We start from the raw sequence: 15,844 nt of genomic DNA, 5'->3' as shown, positions 1-15,844 counted from the left end.
TGCCATTCCCAAATGGTACTTGGCAGCCCCAGTGTCTTCGTGGTAGAAGGAGCTTTCCAAAATGGCTGCCCACAGTGTCTGTGCCCTTCAGTTGAGCTCTGGTTGCCCCCTGTCTCCACAGGAGATGCCAGGGTCAGCTAGGAGGGTGACCAGGCTCCTTTCAAATTACTGCTTCTGCCCTGGGTCCTGGAGCGTGTCAGCTTTTCTGTTCTTCCTTTAGGAGTGGAGTCTCTATGCCCCGTAACCCTCTGGGTCTCCTGAAAGTAAGCCTCATTGGCCTTTCGTTTTTTAATTTATCTTTTTATCTTTTAATTTTTTTGGCCATGCCAAATGGCTTGCAGGATCTTAGTTACTGGACCAGGAATTGAACCTGTGTGCCCTACAGTGGAATCACAGGGCTCTAACTACTGGACTGCCAGGGAATTCCCAACACTTGTAGATTTTTAAAATGTAGGAACGGGTGCATACACAGCAAGCATCAAACCACGTAACTCATCCAGGCTCTGTCCACTGGCAGAGAACAGGGACATAAATTCAGATCTAGTGCTGTCCGTTGAGATGTAATCATCGTGGGCAGAATCAAATCAGGTGCAAATGCTGAGGTCCGTGAGAGAGACAGAAGGAGGGGGGCAGAGGCAGAGGGCACATGCACATGGTTGAGCTATGCAGGCTGTAGGTCAAGCATTCTAGAAAGAGAGAGTCCGGGTGTGGTGGCAGAAGGAGCACGAAGCGGGGGAAAGACACTGGAGAATTCAGGCAGCCAGCAGGTCAGCATCGGGCTGCTTTTGGCTTCAGGGAACAGATCTGCAGATCTGCAGCTATTCTGAAAATCTTTATAGTTTCTAGACTTAGTTTTACCGAATTTAAGATCTGGCTGATCTCTATTTTGCTGGGGTTATGATAGGAATTGCATTACACCTACAGAGCATCTTGGGGAAAACTAACCTGTCCTGTGAAGAAAAGTGATGGTCGTGACCCCAGAGGTTCCGTGCGGCCACCGTAGCCCTGCCTACCCACCCTACGCTGGATCTTCTCTTCTTAGGACTTTTGTGCTGAAAGTGTGGATAAAGCACTTTAGAGTTCTCTCCAGGAATCCATGCCCTCTGGTCACAGTTTTGCTGACTTTCAGTAAGAAGATGACACCACATGGGGTAAGCCTGGTCCACAGTTCCCGGGATGTCTTTGCATCCTGATTTACCCCGATGGCCCTGCTTGCCAAGTCGGTGTGGAACACACAGCTCCATTGTGCCCACCCTTGTGGGCTGTGAAGATGCTCGGTCTGGCAGTTGGTGGAGCTTTGGTCTGTCCTTGGTGCTTAGCTGCCTCTCTGAGGGTCCCGTCTGACTTTGGAGCCCTTGGGGAGCAGCCTGAGCAGGTGTGTACTGGTTGTCAAAGAACAGGCTACCTGGGAGGAGGGTGGAGGCTCTGCTAGGAATGTACTACCCAGGAGGGGGAGGCCCATAGTCACCACCAGACTGGAGATCACCAAAAGGTAACTGATAGACAGGGTCAGGGGGTCTAAGCAGCTTGGACTCCACTGCCTCCCATTCTCCTCCAGATCAGAAGTCATGTTTCTTCACCAGGTACTTCTAGTATGTATTTTGCTCTCATGCAACCTAGGCATGGGGCATGGGGCTAAGAGAGAGTGAACTGCATTGTTCTGTGAAGTTGAGGATGGGGACCACATGGTCGGTGGCAGCACTAGAAGGCACTTGGGAATGGGGGCTTGCCTGGGGAGCAGGGGTGGGCACTGGGGAGGTGGGCATGGGATTTTGGAGGCAGGAGATGGCATTTAGGATGGGAGGGGAATTTGGGGTGCGGGCATTGAGGTGGATGAGGGTAATAGAGGAGGAGCAGGGGCAGAGATCAACAGCATTTCCTAGTCTCTGGAAGAGTGAACCCAAGTGTGAGTCAGCTCTCAAATAGGTAGGATCCCTTCAGGAGACGTTCTCAGCTCACCTGGCTGAGTGGATGAGGGTGCGGGAAGGGAGTGGTAGTAGGGTGATGACTAAGGGAGAGGGAGGCTGGAGGAATCAGGGAAAAATGGCAGTCATGTGTTTTTTTTAAACTTAAAAAAAATTGTGGTAAAATATAACAATTACCATTTAAACTATTTTAAAGCATAGATTCCAGTATTAATTACATGTACATTGTCATGCAAACTTTACCATCACCCATCTGCAGACCTTTTTCATCTTCCCAAACTGAAGCCCCGTTCACATTTAAGAATAACTCTCCATTCCCCTCACCCTCCAGTACCCGTGCTTCTACATTCTGTCTCAATGAATTCCACTCCTCTAGGTCACAATGTAAGTAGAATCATTCAGGATTCGTCCTTTCGTAACTGGCTAAGTTGGAATCAAGATTGCTCTGAGAAATATCAGTAACCTCAGATATGCAGATGACACCACCCTTATGGCAGAAAGTGAAGAGGAATTGAAGAGCCTCTTGATGAAGGTGAAAGAGGCGAATGAAAAAGCTGGCTTAAAACTCAACATTCAGAAAACTAAGATCATGGCACCCGGTCCCATCACTTCATGGCAAATAGATGGGGAAACAGTGGAAACAGTGACAGACTTTATCTTTTTGATCCAAAATCACTACAGATGGTGACTGCAGCCATGAAATTAAAAGACATTTACTCCTTGGAAGGGAAGTTATGACCAACCTAGACAGGATATTTAAAAGCAGAGACATTTCTTTGCCAACAAAGGTCCGTCAAGTCAAAGCTATGGTTTTTCCAGTAGTCACGTATACATGTGAGAGTTGGACTATAAAGAAAGCTGAGTGCTGAAGAATTGGTGCTTTTGAACTGTGGTGTTGGAGAAGACTCTTGAGAGTCCCTTGGACTGCAAGGAGATCCAACCAGTCCATCCTAAAGAAAATCAGTCCTGAATATTCATGGGAAGACCAATGTTGAATCTGAAACTCCAGTACTTTGGCCTCCTGATGCGAAGAACTGACTCATTTGAAAAGACCCTGCTGCTAGGAAAGATTGAAGGCGGGAGGAGAAGGGGGCAACAGAGGATGAGATGGTTGGATGGCATCACTGACTCAATAGACATGAGTTTGAGTAAACTCTGGGAGTTGGTGATGGACAGGGAGGCCTGGCGTGCTGCAGTCCATGGGGTTGCAAAGAGTTGGACACGACTGAGCGACTGAAATGAACTGAACTATTCCACTTAGCATAATGTCTTCATAGTTAATCCATGTCATAGCACATGTCAGAATTTCCTTTTTTTAAGACTCAACAATGTTCCGTTTTGTGTACGGACCACAATTTTTTTAATCTGTTCATCCATGAATGAACATGTGGGTTGCTTTCAACTTTTGGTTACTGTGAATAATGCTACTATGAACACAGGTATGTTAATATGAGAATTTAGTTTTCAGCACAATCCTAGACAGCATTCCATGTGACCCTCATCATCCGCATAGAAGAGGTGGAAATAATCAGCCTAGAATAGACCTGACCCCATAGCTGAAGGCACATGGTCAGGAACTGAGTCTGTGATCTTTCCACTGCAGGGAGTTGGGAGGTAGGAGTGTTTAGAAACTGTCTTTAGAGAAAGACAATACAAGTTTTTGCTCCTGCAGCTCAACACAAGTGCTGTGCTGGAGTGCACGCAGGGCACTTTGGGCCCGTAGTATAGGTGCGTCCCACCACAAGGAAGTTCTGGGTTGGCGGCTGGCAGATTGGAGTCAATGTTTCTTAAGTTTGACTTAATACCCCAGTTGGAAATGGTATTGTGTATCCTTTGCTGGTCAACTACCAGTGTTTCTTTTCTAAACAGTGTCTCAAGTTATTTATTCTCTGTCTCTGGGAGCCTTTATCTTCTCTTAGATTATATAGGGCTTATGTGTGAATTTTGAATATGAGTTCAGCAGTTGTATGCCTTACAGGTGTTTTCTCCCCATTTGGGACTTGTCTTTCACTTTCCCCCACCCCCCCAATTTGTAACATGAACACGTGAAAATATAAAACACATCGGTAAAAGTAAGTGTATAGTCACATTTATGACACACTAATACTGTGGTCCTCTGGAGAAGGGATGGCAAGCCACTTCAGTATTCTTGTCTTGAGAACCCCATGAACAGTATGAAAAGGCAAAAAGATAGGAAACTGGAAGATGAACTTGCCAGGTCAGTAGGTGCCCAATATGCTACTGGAGAAGAGTGGAGAAATAGCCCCAGAAAGAATGAAGAGGCTGAGCCAAAGTGAAACAATGCCCAGATGTGGATGAGACTGGTGATGGAATGCTGTTAAAGAACAATATTGCATAGGAACCTGGAATGTTAGGTCCTTGAATCAAGGTAAATTGGAAGTGGTCAAACAGGAGATGGCAAGAGTGAACACTGACATTTTAGGAATCAGTGAACTGAAATGGACTGGAATGGTTGAATTTAATTCAGATACCCATTATGTCTACTACTGTGGGCAAGAATCCCTTAGAAGAAATGGAGTAGCCCTCACAGTCAACAAAAGTGTCCAAAATGCAGTACTTGGGTGCAATCTCAAAAATGATAGGATGATCTCTGTTCAATTCAAAGGCAAACCATTCAGTATCACAGTAATCCAAGTCTATGCCACAGCCACTAATGCCAAAAAAGCTGAAGTTGAACAATTCTATGATAACCTACAAGACCTTCTAGAACTAACACCTAAAAAGATGTCCTTTTCATCATAGGGGACTGGAATGCAAAACTAGGAAGTGAAGAGATGCCTGGAGTAACAGGCAAGTTTGGCCTTGGAGTACAAAATGAAGCAGAGCAAAAGCTAATACTTTTGCCAAGAGAGCACACTGATCATAGCAAACACCCTCTTCCAACAACACAACAGATGACTCTACACATGGAGATCACCAGATGGTCAATCCCGAAATCAGATTGATTGCATTCTTTGCAGCCGAAGATGGAGAAGCTCTATACAGTCAGCAAAAACAAGACTGGGAACTGACTGTGGCTCAGATCGTGAACTTGTTATAGCAAAATTCAGACTTAAATTGAAGAAAGTAGGGAAAACCACTAAACCATCCAGGTATGACCTAAATCAAATACCTTACAGTTATACAGTGGAAGTGACGAATATATTCAGGGGTTGAATCTGATAGAGTGCCTGAAGAACTATGGATGGAGGTTCATGAGTTTATACCAAAGGCAGGGATCAAGACCATCCCTAAGAAAAAGAAATACAAAAAGGCAAAATAGTTGTCTGAGGAGGCCTTATGAATAGCTGAGAAAAGAAGCTAAGGCAAAGGAGAAAAGGAAAGATATATCCATTCTGAATGCAGAGTTCCAAAGAATAGCAAGGAGAAATAAGAAAGCCTTCCGAAGTGATCAGTGCAAAGAAATAGACGAAAACAAGAGAAAGACTAGAGATCTCTTCAAGAAGCTGAGAGATACCAAGGGAACATTTCATGCAAAGATGGGCGCAATAAAGGACAGAAATGGTATGACCTAACAGAAGCAGAAGATATTAAGAAGAGGTGGCAAGAATACATAGAAGAACTATACAAAAAAGATCGTAATGACCCAGATAACTACAATGATGTGATCACTCACCTAGAGCCAGACAACTTGGGCCTTAGGAAGTCAAGTGGGCCTTAGGAAGCATCACTACGAACAAAGCTAGTGAAGACGATGGAATTCTGGTGTTAAAGTGCTGCACTCAATATGCCAGCAAATTTGAAAAACTCAGTGGCCACAAGACTGAAAAAGATCGGTTTTCATTCCAATCCCAAAGAAAGGCAATGTCAAAGAATGTTCAAAGCACCGCACAATTGCATGCATCTCACATGCTAGTAAAGTAATGCTCAAAATTCTCCAAGCCAGGCTTCAACAGTATGTGAACTGTGAACTTCCAGATGTCAAGCTGGATTTAGAAAACGAGGAAGAACCAGAGATCAAGTTGCCAACATCCATTGGATCATAGAAAAAGCAAGAGAATTCCAGAAAAACATCTGCTGTATTGACTACACTAAAGCCTTTGACTGTGTGGATCACAAAAACCTGTGGAAAATTCCTAAAGAGATAGGAATACCAGACCATCTTAGTGCCTCCTGAGAAATCTGTGTGCAGGTCAAGAAGCAGCAGTTAGAACCGGACTTGAAACAGTGGACTGGTTCAAAATTGAAAGGACTATATAAAGGCTGTATATTGTCACCCTGCTTATTTAACTTATATGTAGAGTACATTATGCAAAATACTGGGCTGGATGAAGCACAAGCTGGAATCAAGATTCCCGGGAGAAATATCAATAACCTCAGATATGCAGATGACACCACCCTTATGGCAGAAAATGAAGAGGAACTAAAGAGCCTCTTGATGAAAGTGAAAGAGGTGAGTGAAAAAGCTGGCTTAAAACTTCCAGAAAACTAAGATCATGGCATCTGGTCCCATCACTTCATGGCAAATAGATGGGAAAGCAATGGAAACAGTGACAGAATTTATTTTCTTGGACTCCAAAATCACTGCAGATGGTGACTGCATCCATAATATTAAAAAACCCTTGCTCCTTGAAAAAAAGCTATGAGAAACCTAGACAGCATATTAAAAAGCAGAGACATTACTTTGCCAACAAAGGTCCATAAGGTTGAAACTATGATTTTTCCAGTAGTCATGTATGGATATGAGAGTTGGACTATAAAGAAATCTGAGCATCAAAGAATTGATGCTTTTGAATTATGATGTTGGGGAAGACTCATGAGAGTCCCTTCGACTGCAAGGGTATCAAACTAGTCAATCCTAAAGGAAATCAGTCCTGAATATTCATTGAAAGGACTGATGCTCAAGCTCCAATACTTTGGCCACCTGATGCGAAGAAATGACTCTTTGGAAAAGACCCTGATGCTGGGAGAGATTGAAGGCAGGAGGAGAAGGGGATGACAGAAGATGAGAAGGTTGGATAGCATCACCAACTTGATGGACATGAGTTTGACCAAGCTCTGGGAGTTTCTAATGGACTGGGAAACCTGGCGTGCTGCAGTCCATGGGGTTGCAGAGTTGGACATAACTGAGCAACTGAACTGAATACTGTAATGTAGTTTGTTAACAACTTAAGTCTAGAATAAATGTTAGAGGACTGAAATATTAAAAATAGCTATAGCTATAATTGTTTGTTAATATATATGCAATATTAAAAAATAAATTATGACAACAAGAACAAAACAATGTGGTGCATGGATTAAAGGGTAGAAGTTTTGAATGTGGATGCAATTATGTTACCAGCTTTAAACAGATTTGTATCTTTAAGATGTTTTATATAAGCCTAGTTGTAACCATAAAGCAAATCCTACAGTAAATTCACAAAAGATAAATAAAAAGGAAACTAAATTGATTTTACTATAGAAAAATCAGTTCACAAAAGAAGATAGTAAGAGTGGAAGAAAGGTACAAGGAAACTACAAAACAGCTGGAAAACAAGATATTATCATCAGTAAGTCCTTATCTATCAATAAAAACTTTAACTGTAAATGGATTAAATTCTCTAATCAAAAGGCATAGATTTAAACTATATGCTGCCTACAGTTCAGTTCAGTCGCTCAGTCATGTCCGACTCTTTGCGACCCCATGGACTGCAGCACACCAGGCATCCCTGTCCATCAGCAACTTCCAGAAATTGCTCAAACTCATGTCCATCGAGTCGGTGGTGCCATCCAACCATCTCATCCTCTGTCATCCCCTCTCATCCTGCCTTCAATCTTTCCCAGCATCAGGTCTTTTCCAATGAGTCATTTCTTTGCATCAGGTGGCCAAAGTATTGGAGTTTCAGCTTCAACATCAGTCCTTCCAATGAATATTCAGGACTGATTCCCTTCAGGATTGACTGGTTTGATCTCCTTGCAGTCCAAGGGACTCTTAAGAGTCTTCTCCAATACCACAGTTCAAAAGCATCAATTCTTCGATGCTCAGCTTTCTTTATGGTCTAACTTTCATGTCCATATATCAGATCAGATCAGTCGCTCAGTCGTGTCCAACTCTTTGCCAAAAGCATCAATTCTTCGATGCTCAGCTTTCTTTATGGTCTAACTCTCATGTCCATATATCAGATCAGATCAGTCACTCAGTCGTGTCCAACTCTTTGCGACCCCATGAATTGCAGCACGCCAGGCCTCCCTGTCCATCACCAACTCCTGGAGTTCACTCAGATTCATGTCCATTGAGTCAGTGACGCCATCCAGCCATCTCATCCTCTGTCGTCCCCTTCTCCTCCTGCCCCCAATCCCTCCCAGCATCAGAGTCTTTTCCAATGAGTCAATCCTTTGCATGAGGTGGCCAAAGTACTGGAGTTTCAGCTTTAGCATCAGTCCTTCCAAAGAAATCCCAGGGCTGATCTCCTTCAGAATGGACTGGTTGGATCTCCTTGCAGTCCAAGGGACTCTCCAGAGTCTTTTCCAACACCACAGTTCAAAAGCATCAATTCTTTGGCACTCAGCCTTCTTCACAGTCCAACTCTCACATCCATACATGACCACAGGAAAAACCATAGCCTTGACTAGATGGACCTTTGTTGGCAAAGTAATGTCTCTGCTTTTGAATATGCTATCTAGGTTGGTCATAACTTTCCTTCCAAGGAGTAAGCATCTTTTAATTTCATGGCTGCAGTCACCATCTGTAGTGATTTTGGAGCCCAGAAAAATAAAGTCTGACACTGTTTCCACTGTTTTCCCATCTATTTCCCATGAAGTGGTGGGACTGGATGCCATGATCTTCGTTTTCTGAACGTTGAGCTTTAAGCCAACTTTTTCACTCTCCACTTTCACTTTCATCAAGAGGCTTTTGAGTTCCTCTTCACTTTCTGCCATAAGGGTGGTGTCATCTGCATATCTGAGGTTACTGACATTTCTCCGACAATCTTGATTCCAGTTTGTGCTTCTTCCAGTCCAGCGTTTCTCATGATGTACTCTGCATATAAGTTAAATCAAGAGGGCGACAATATACAGCCTTGATGAACTCCTTTTCCTATTTGGAACCAGTCTGTTGTTCCATGTCCAGTTCTAACTGTTGCTTCCTGACCTGCATACAAATTTCTCAAGAGGCAGATCAGGTGGTCTGGTATTCCTATCTCTTTCATAATTTTCCACAGTTTATTGTGATCCACACAGTCAAAGGCTTTGGCATAGTCAATAAAGCAGAAATAGATGTTTTACTGGAACTCTCTTGCTTTTTCTATGATCCAGCGGATGTTGGCAATTTGATCTCTGGTTCCTCTGCCTTTTCTAAAATCAGCTTGAACATCAGGAAGTTCACGGTTCACATATGCTGAAGCCTGGCTTGGAGAATTTTGAGCATTACTTTACCAGCGTGTGAGATGAGTGCAATTGTGTGGTAGTTTGAGCATTCTTTGGCATTGCCTTTCTTTGGGATTGGAATGAAAAGTGACCATTTCCAGTCCTGTGGCCACTGCTGAGTTTTCCAAATTTGCTGGCATATTGAGTGCAGCACTTTCACAGCATCATCTTTCAGGATTTGGAATAGCTCAACTGGAATTCCATCACCTCCACTAGCTTGTTCGTAGTGATGCTTTCTAAGGCCCACTTGACTTCACATTCCAGGATGTCTGGTCAGTGATCACACCATTGTGATTATCTGGGTCATGAAGATCTTTTTTGTACAGTTTTTCTGTGTATTCTTGCCATCTCTTCTTAATATCTTCTGCTTCTGTTAGGTCCATACCATTTCTGTCCTTTATTGAGCTCATCTTTGCATGAAATGTTCCTTTGGTATCTCTGATTTTCTTGAAGAGATCCCTAGTTTTTCCCATTCTGTTGTTTTCCTCTGTTTCTTTGCATTGATTGCTGAAGAAGGCTTTCTTATCTCTTCTTGCTATTCTTTGGAACTCTGCATTCAGATGTTTATATCTTTCCTTTTCTCCTTTGGTTTTTGCTTCTCTTCTTTTCACAGGTATTTGTAAGGCCTCCCCAGACAGCCATTTTGCTTTTTTGCATTTCTTTTCTATTGGAAAAAGCATAGCTTTGACTAGATGGGCCTTTGTTGGCAAAGTAATGTCTCTGCTTTTTAATATGCTGTCTAGGTTGGTCATAGCTTTTCTTCCAAGGATTGAGCATCTTTTAATTTTATGGCTGCAATCACCATCTGCAGTGATTTTGGAGCCCAAGAAAATAAAGTCTTCACTGTTTCCATTTTTTCACCATCTATTTGCCATGAAGTGATGGGACCATGTGCCATGATTTTAGTTTTTTGAATGTTGAGTTTTAAGCCAACTTTTTCACTCTCCTCTTTCACTTTCATCAAGAGGCTCTTTAGTTCTTCTTTGCTTTCTGCCATATGGGTGGTATCATCTGCATATCTGAGGTTATTGCTATTTCTCCCAGCAATCTTGATTCCAGCTTGTGCTTCATCCAGCCTGGCGTTTTGCATGATGTATTCTGCATATAAGTTAATTAAGCAGGGTGACAATATACAGCCTTGACGTACTCCTTTCCTGATTTGGAAGTAGTCTGTTTTTCCCTGTCCAGTTGTAACTGTTGCTTCCTGACCTGCATACAGATTTCTCAGGAGGTAGTTAAGGTAGTCTGGTATTCCCCTCTCTTTCAGAATTTTCCACAGTTTATTGTGATCCACACAGTCGAAGGCTTTGGCATAGTCAATAAAGGAAAAGTAGATGTTTTTCTGGAACTCTCTTGCTTTTTTGTTGATCCAGTAAAGACACCTACTGTATGTTTTTAATTTATTTATTTTAATTGGAGGCTAATTACTTTACAGTATTGTGCTGGTTTTTGCCATACAGTGACATGAATCAGCCACAGGTGTACATGTTACCCCCATCCTGAACCCCCTCCCACCTCCCTCCCCATCCCATCCCTCTCGGTTGTCCCAGTGCACCGGCTTTGAGTGCCCTGCTTCATGCATCCAACTTAGACTGGTCATCCTTTTCACATATGGTAATATACAGGTTTCAATGCTCTTCTCTAATCATCCCACCCTCGCCTTCTCCCACAGAGTTCAGAAGTCTGTTCTTTAAATCTGTGTCTCTTTTGATGTCTCGTGTATAGGATTGTTGTTATCATCTTTCTTAATTCCAAATATATGTGTTAATATACTGTATTGGTGTTTTCTTTCTGAGTTACTTTAGTCTGTATAATGGGCTCCAGTTTCATCCACCTCATTAGAACTGATTCAAATGCACTCTATTTTATTTTTCACTTCCTATAGATTACTACTATACCTTTTTAAAAAAATTTATTTTAATTGGAGGCTAGTTACTTTGCAGTATTGTAGTGGTTTTGCCATACATGGACATGAATCACAGGACATGTACATGGGTGTACATGTGTTTTCCATCCTGAACCCCCCTCCCACCTCCCTCCCCATACCATCCCTCTGGGTCCTCCCAGTGCACCAGCCCTGAGCACCCTGTCTTATGCATCAAACCTGGACTGGCGATCTGATTCACATGTGATAATATACATGTTTCGATGCTATTCTCTCAGATCATCCCACCCTTGTCTTCTCCCATGGAGTCCAAAAGACTGTTATATACCTCTGTGTCTCTCTTGCTGTCTCGCATACAGGGTTATCGGTACCATCTTTCTAAATTCCATATATATGTGTTAATATACTGTATTGGTGTTTTTCTTTCTGACTTACTTCACTCTGTATAATAGGCTCCAGTTTCATCCACCTCATTAGGACTGATTCAAATGCATTCTTATTAATAGCTGAGTAATATTCCATTGTGTATATGTACAACAGCTTTCTTATCCATTCGTCTGCCAGTGGACATCTAGGTTGCTTCCATGTCCTGGCTATTATAAACAGTGCTGCGATGAACATTGGGGTCCACGTGTCTCTTTCAATTCTGGTTTCCTCGATGTGTATGCCCAGCAGTGGGTTTGCTGGGTCATATGACAGTTCTATTTCCAATTTTTTAAAGGAATCTCCACACTGATCTCCATAGTGGCTGTACTAATTTGCATTCCCACCAACAGTGTAAGAGGGTTCCCTTTTCTCCGCACCCTTTCCAGCATTTATTGTTTGTAGACTTTTTGATGGTAACCATTCTGACCAGAGTGAAATGGTACCTCATCATGGTTTTGATTGGCATTTCTCTGATAATGAGTGATGTTGAGCATCTTTCCATGTGTTTGTTAGCCCTCTGTATGTCTTCTTTGGAGAAATGTCTGTTTAGTTCTTTGGCCCATTTTTTGATTGGGTCGTTTATTTTTCTGGTATTGAGCTGCATGAGCTGCTTGTATATCTTTGAGATTATTAGTCAGTTGCTTCATTTGCGATTATTTTCTCCCATCCTGAAGGCTGTCTTTTCACCTTGCTTCCAGTTTCCCTTGCTGTACAAAAGTCTTAAAGCTTAATTAAGTCCATTTGTTTATTTTTGTTTTACTTCCATTACTCTGGGAGGTGGGTCATAGAGGATCTTGCTGTGATTTATGTCGGAGAGTGTTTTGCGTGTGTTTTCCTCTAGGAGTTTTATAGTTTCTGGGAAGATACCCACTTTAGATGTAAGGATACATACATAGATGTCTTCAGTATTCCCATCAGTGTATGTGTTTTTTACTTTATTGGTTAAATTTATTCCCTTGTATTTTATTCTTTTTGATTCAGTACATGGAGTTGTTGTTCTTTGTTGTTTTTTTATTTTTTTTGAAGGATAATTGCTTTACGGAATTTTTTTGCTTTCTGTCAGATCTCAACATGAATCGGCCATAGGTACACGTATCAGTTCAGTTCATTTCAGTCACTCAGTCGCTCAGTCGAGTCCGACTCTTTGCAACCCGATGGACTGCAGCACACCAGGCTTCCCCGTCCATCACCAACTCCCAGAGTTTCCTCAAACTCATGTCCACTGAGTCGGTGATGCCATCCAACAATCTCATGCTCTGTCATCCCCTTCTCCTGCCTTCAATCTTTCCCAGCATCAGGGTCTTTTCAAATGAGTCAGTTCTTCATATCAGGTGGCCAAAGTATTGGAGTTTCAGCTTCAACATCAGTCCTTCAAATGAACATTCAGGACAGATTTCCTTTAGGATGGCCTTGTTGGATCTACTTACAGTCCAAGGGACTCTCAAGAGTCTTCTCCAACACCACAGTTCAAAAGCATCAATTCTTCAGCGCTCAGTTTTCTTTTTAGTCCAACTCTCACATCCATACATGACTACTGGAAAAACCATAGCCTTGACTAGATGGACCTTTGTTGGCAAAGTAATGTCTATGCTGTCTAGGTTGGTCATAACTTTTCTTCCAAGGAGTAAGCGTCTTTTAATTTCATGGCTGCAGTCACCATCTGCAGTGATTTTGGAGCCCAGGAAAATAAAGTCAGCCACTGTTTCCCCATCTATTTGCCATGAAGTCATGGGACCAGATGCCATGATCTTCGTTTTCTGAATGTTGAGCTTTAAGCCAACTTTTTCACTCTCCTCTTTCACTTTCTTCAAGAGGCTCTTTAGTTCTTCTTTGCTTTCTGCTATATGGGTGATATCATCTGCATATTTGAAGTTATTGATATTTCTTCTGGCAATCTTGATTCCAGCTTGTGCTTCATCCAGCCTGGCGTTTCACATGATGTACTCTGCATATAAGTTAAATAAACAGGGTGACAATATACAGCCTTGACGTACTCCTTTTCCTATTTGGAACCAGTCTGTTGTTCCATGTCCAGTTCTAACTGTTGCTTCCTGACCTGCATACAGGTTTCTCAAGAGGCAGGTCAGGTGGTCTGGTATTCCCCTTTCTTTCAGAATTTTCCACAGTTTAGTGTAATCCACACAGTCCAAGGCCTTGGCATAATCATTAAAGGAGAAATAGATGTTTTTCTGGAACTCTCTTGCTTTTTCGATGATCCAATGGATGTTGGCAATTTGATCTCTGGTTCCTCTACCTTTTCTAAAATCAGCTTGAAATCTGCAAGTTCATGGTTCACATATTGTTGAAGCCTGGCTTGGAGAATTTTGAGCATTACTTTGCTAACGTGTGAGATGAGTGCAATTGTGTGGTAGTTTGAGCATTCTTTGGCATTGCCTTTCTTAGGGATTGGACCTTTTCCAGTCCTGTGGCCACTGTTGAGTTTTCCAAATTTGCTGGCATATTGAGTGCAGCACTTTCACAGCATCATCTTTCAGGATTTGAAATAGCTCAACTGGAATTCCATCACTTCCACTACTTTGTTCGTAATGATGCTTCCTAAGGCCCACTTGACTTCACATTGCAGGATGTCTGGCTCTAGGTGAGTGATCACACCCTCGTGATTATCTGAGTTGTGAAGATCTTTTTTGTATAGTTCTTCTGTGTATTCTTGCCACCTCTTCTTAATATCTTCTACTTCTGTTAGGTCCATATCATTTCTGTTTTTATTGAGCCCATCTTTGCATGAAATGTTCCCTTGGTATCTCTCATTTTCTTGAAGTGGTCTCTAGTCTTTCCCAGTCTGTTGTTTTCCTCTATTTCTTTGCACTGATTACTGAGGAAGGCTTTCTTATCTCTCCTTGCTATTCTTTGGGACTCTGCATTCAGATGCTTATATCTTTCCTTTTCTCCTTTGCTTTTTGGTTTGCTTCTCTTCTTTTCACAGCTATTTGTAAGGCCTCCTGAGACAGCCATTTTGCTTTTTTGCATTTCTTTTTCTTGGGGATGGTCTTGCTCCCTGTCTGCTGTACAATGTCACAAACCTCATTCCATAGTTCATCAGGCACTCTGTCTATCAGATCTAGGCCCTTACATCTATTTCTCACTTCCACTGTATAATCATTAGGGATTTGATTTAGGTCATACCTGAATGGTCTGGTGGTTTTCCCTACTTTCTTCAATTTAAGTCTGAATTTGGCAATAAGGAGTTCATGATCTGAACCACAGTCAGCTCCCGATCTTGTTTTTGCTGACTGTATAGAGCTTCTCCATCTTTGGCTGCAAATATATAATCAATCTGATTTCAGTGTTGACCATCTGGTGATGTCCATGTTTGGAGTCTTTTCGTGTTGTTAGAAGAGGGTGTTTTCTATGATCAGTGCATTCTCTTGGCAGAACTCTATTACCTTTGCCCTGCCTCATTCTGTACTCCAAGGCCAAATTTGCCTGTTACTCCAGGTGTTTCTTGACTTCCTACTTTTGCATTCCAGCCCCCTATAATGAAAAGGACATCTTTTTTGGGTGTTAATTCTAGAAGGTCTTGTAGGTCTTCATAGAACCGTTCAACTTCAGCTTCTTCGGCATTACTGGTCGGGACATAGACTTGGGTTACTGTGATAGTGGACGGTTTGCCTTGGAAGCGAACAGAGATCATTCTCTCGTTTTTGAGATTGCATCCAAGTACTGCATTTTGGACTCTTTGGTTGACTATGAGGGCTATTCCATTTCTTCTAAGGGATTTCTGCCTACAATAGTAGATATAATGATCATCTGAGTTAAATTCACCCATTCCAGTCTATCTTAGTTCGCTGATTCCTAGAATGTCGATATTCACTCTTGCCATCTCCTGTTTGACCACTTCCAATTTGCCTTGATTCATGGACCTGACATTCCAGGTTCCTATGCAATATTACTCTTTTCAGCATTTGGATCTTGCTTCTATAACCAGTCACATCCACAACTGGGTATTGTTTTTGCTTTGGCTCCATCCCTTCATTCTTTCTGGAGTTATTTCTCCACGGATCTCCAGTAGCATATTGGGCACCTACCGATCTGGGGAGTTCCTCTTTCAGTATCCTATCATTTTGCCTTTTCATACTGTTCATGGGGTTCTCAAGGCAGGAATACTGAAGTGGTTTGCCATTCCCTTCTCCAGCGGACCACATTTTGTCAGAACTCTCCACCATGACCACCCGTCTTGTGTGGTCCTACACAGTATAAGGTGGCCCTTATAGGTATACATATA

The sequence above is a fragment of the Bos grunniens genome, chromosome 7 (assembly GCF_055505025.1).
Source record: "Bos grunniens cultivar Pamir isolate PY7600 chromosome 7, Bosgru_T2T1.0, whole genome shotgun sequence".
NCBI classification, from domain to species: domain Eukaryota; kingdom Metazoa; phylum Chordata; class Mammalia; order Artiodactyla; family Bovidae; genus Bos; species Bos grunniens.
The sequence above is the reverse complement of the archived record's forward strand: the minus strand, read 5'-3'. Positions refer to the sequence as shown.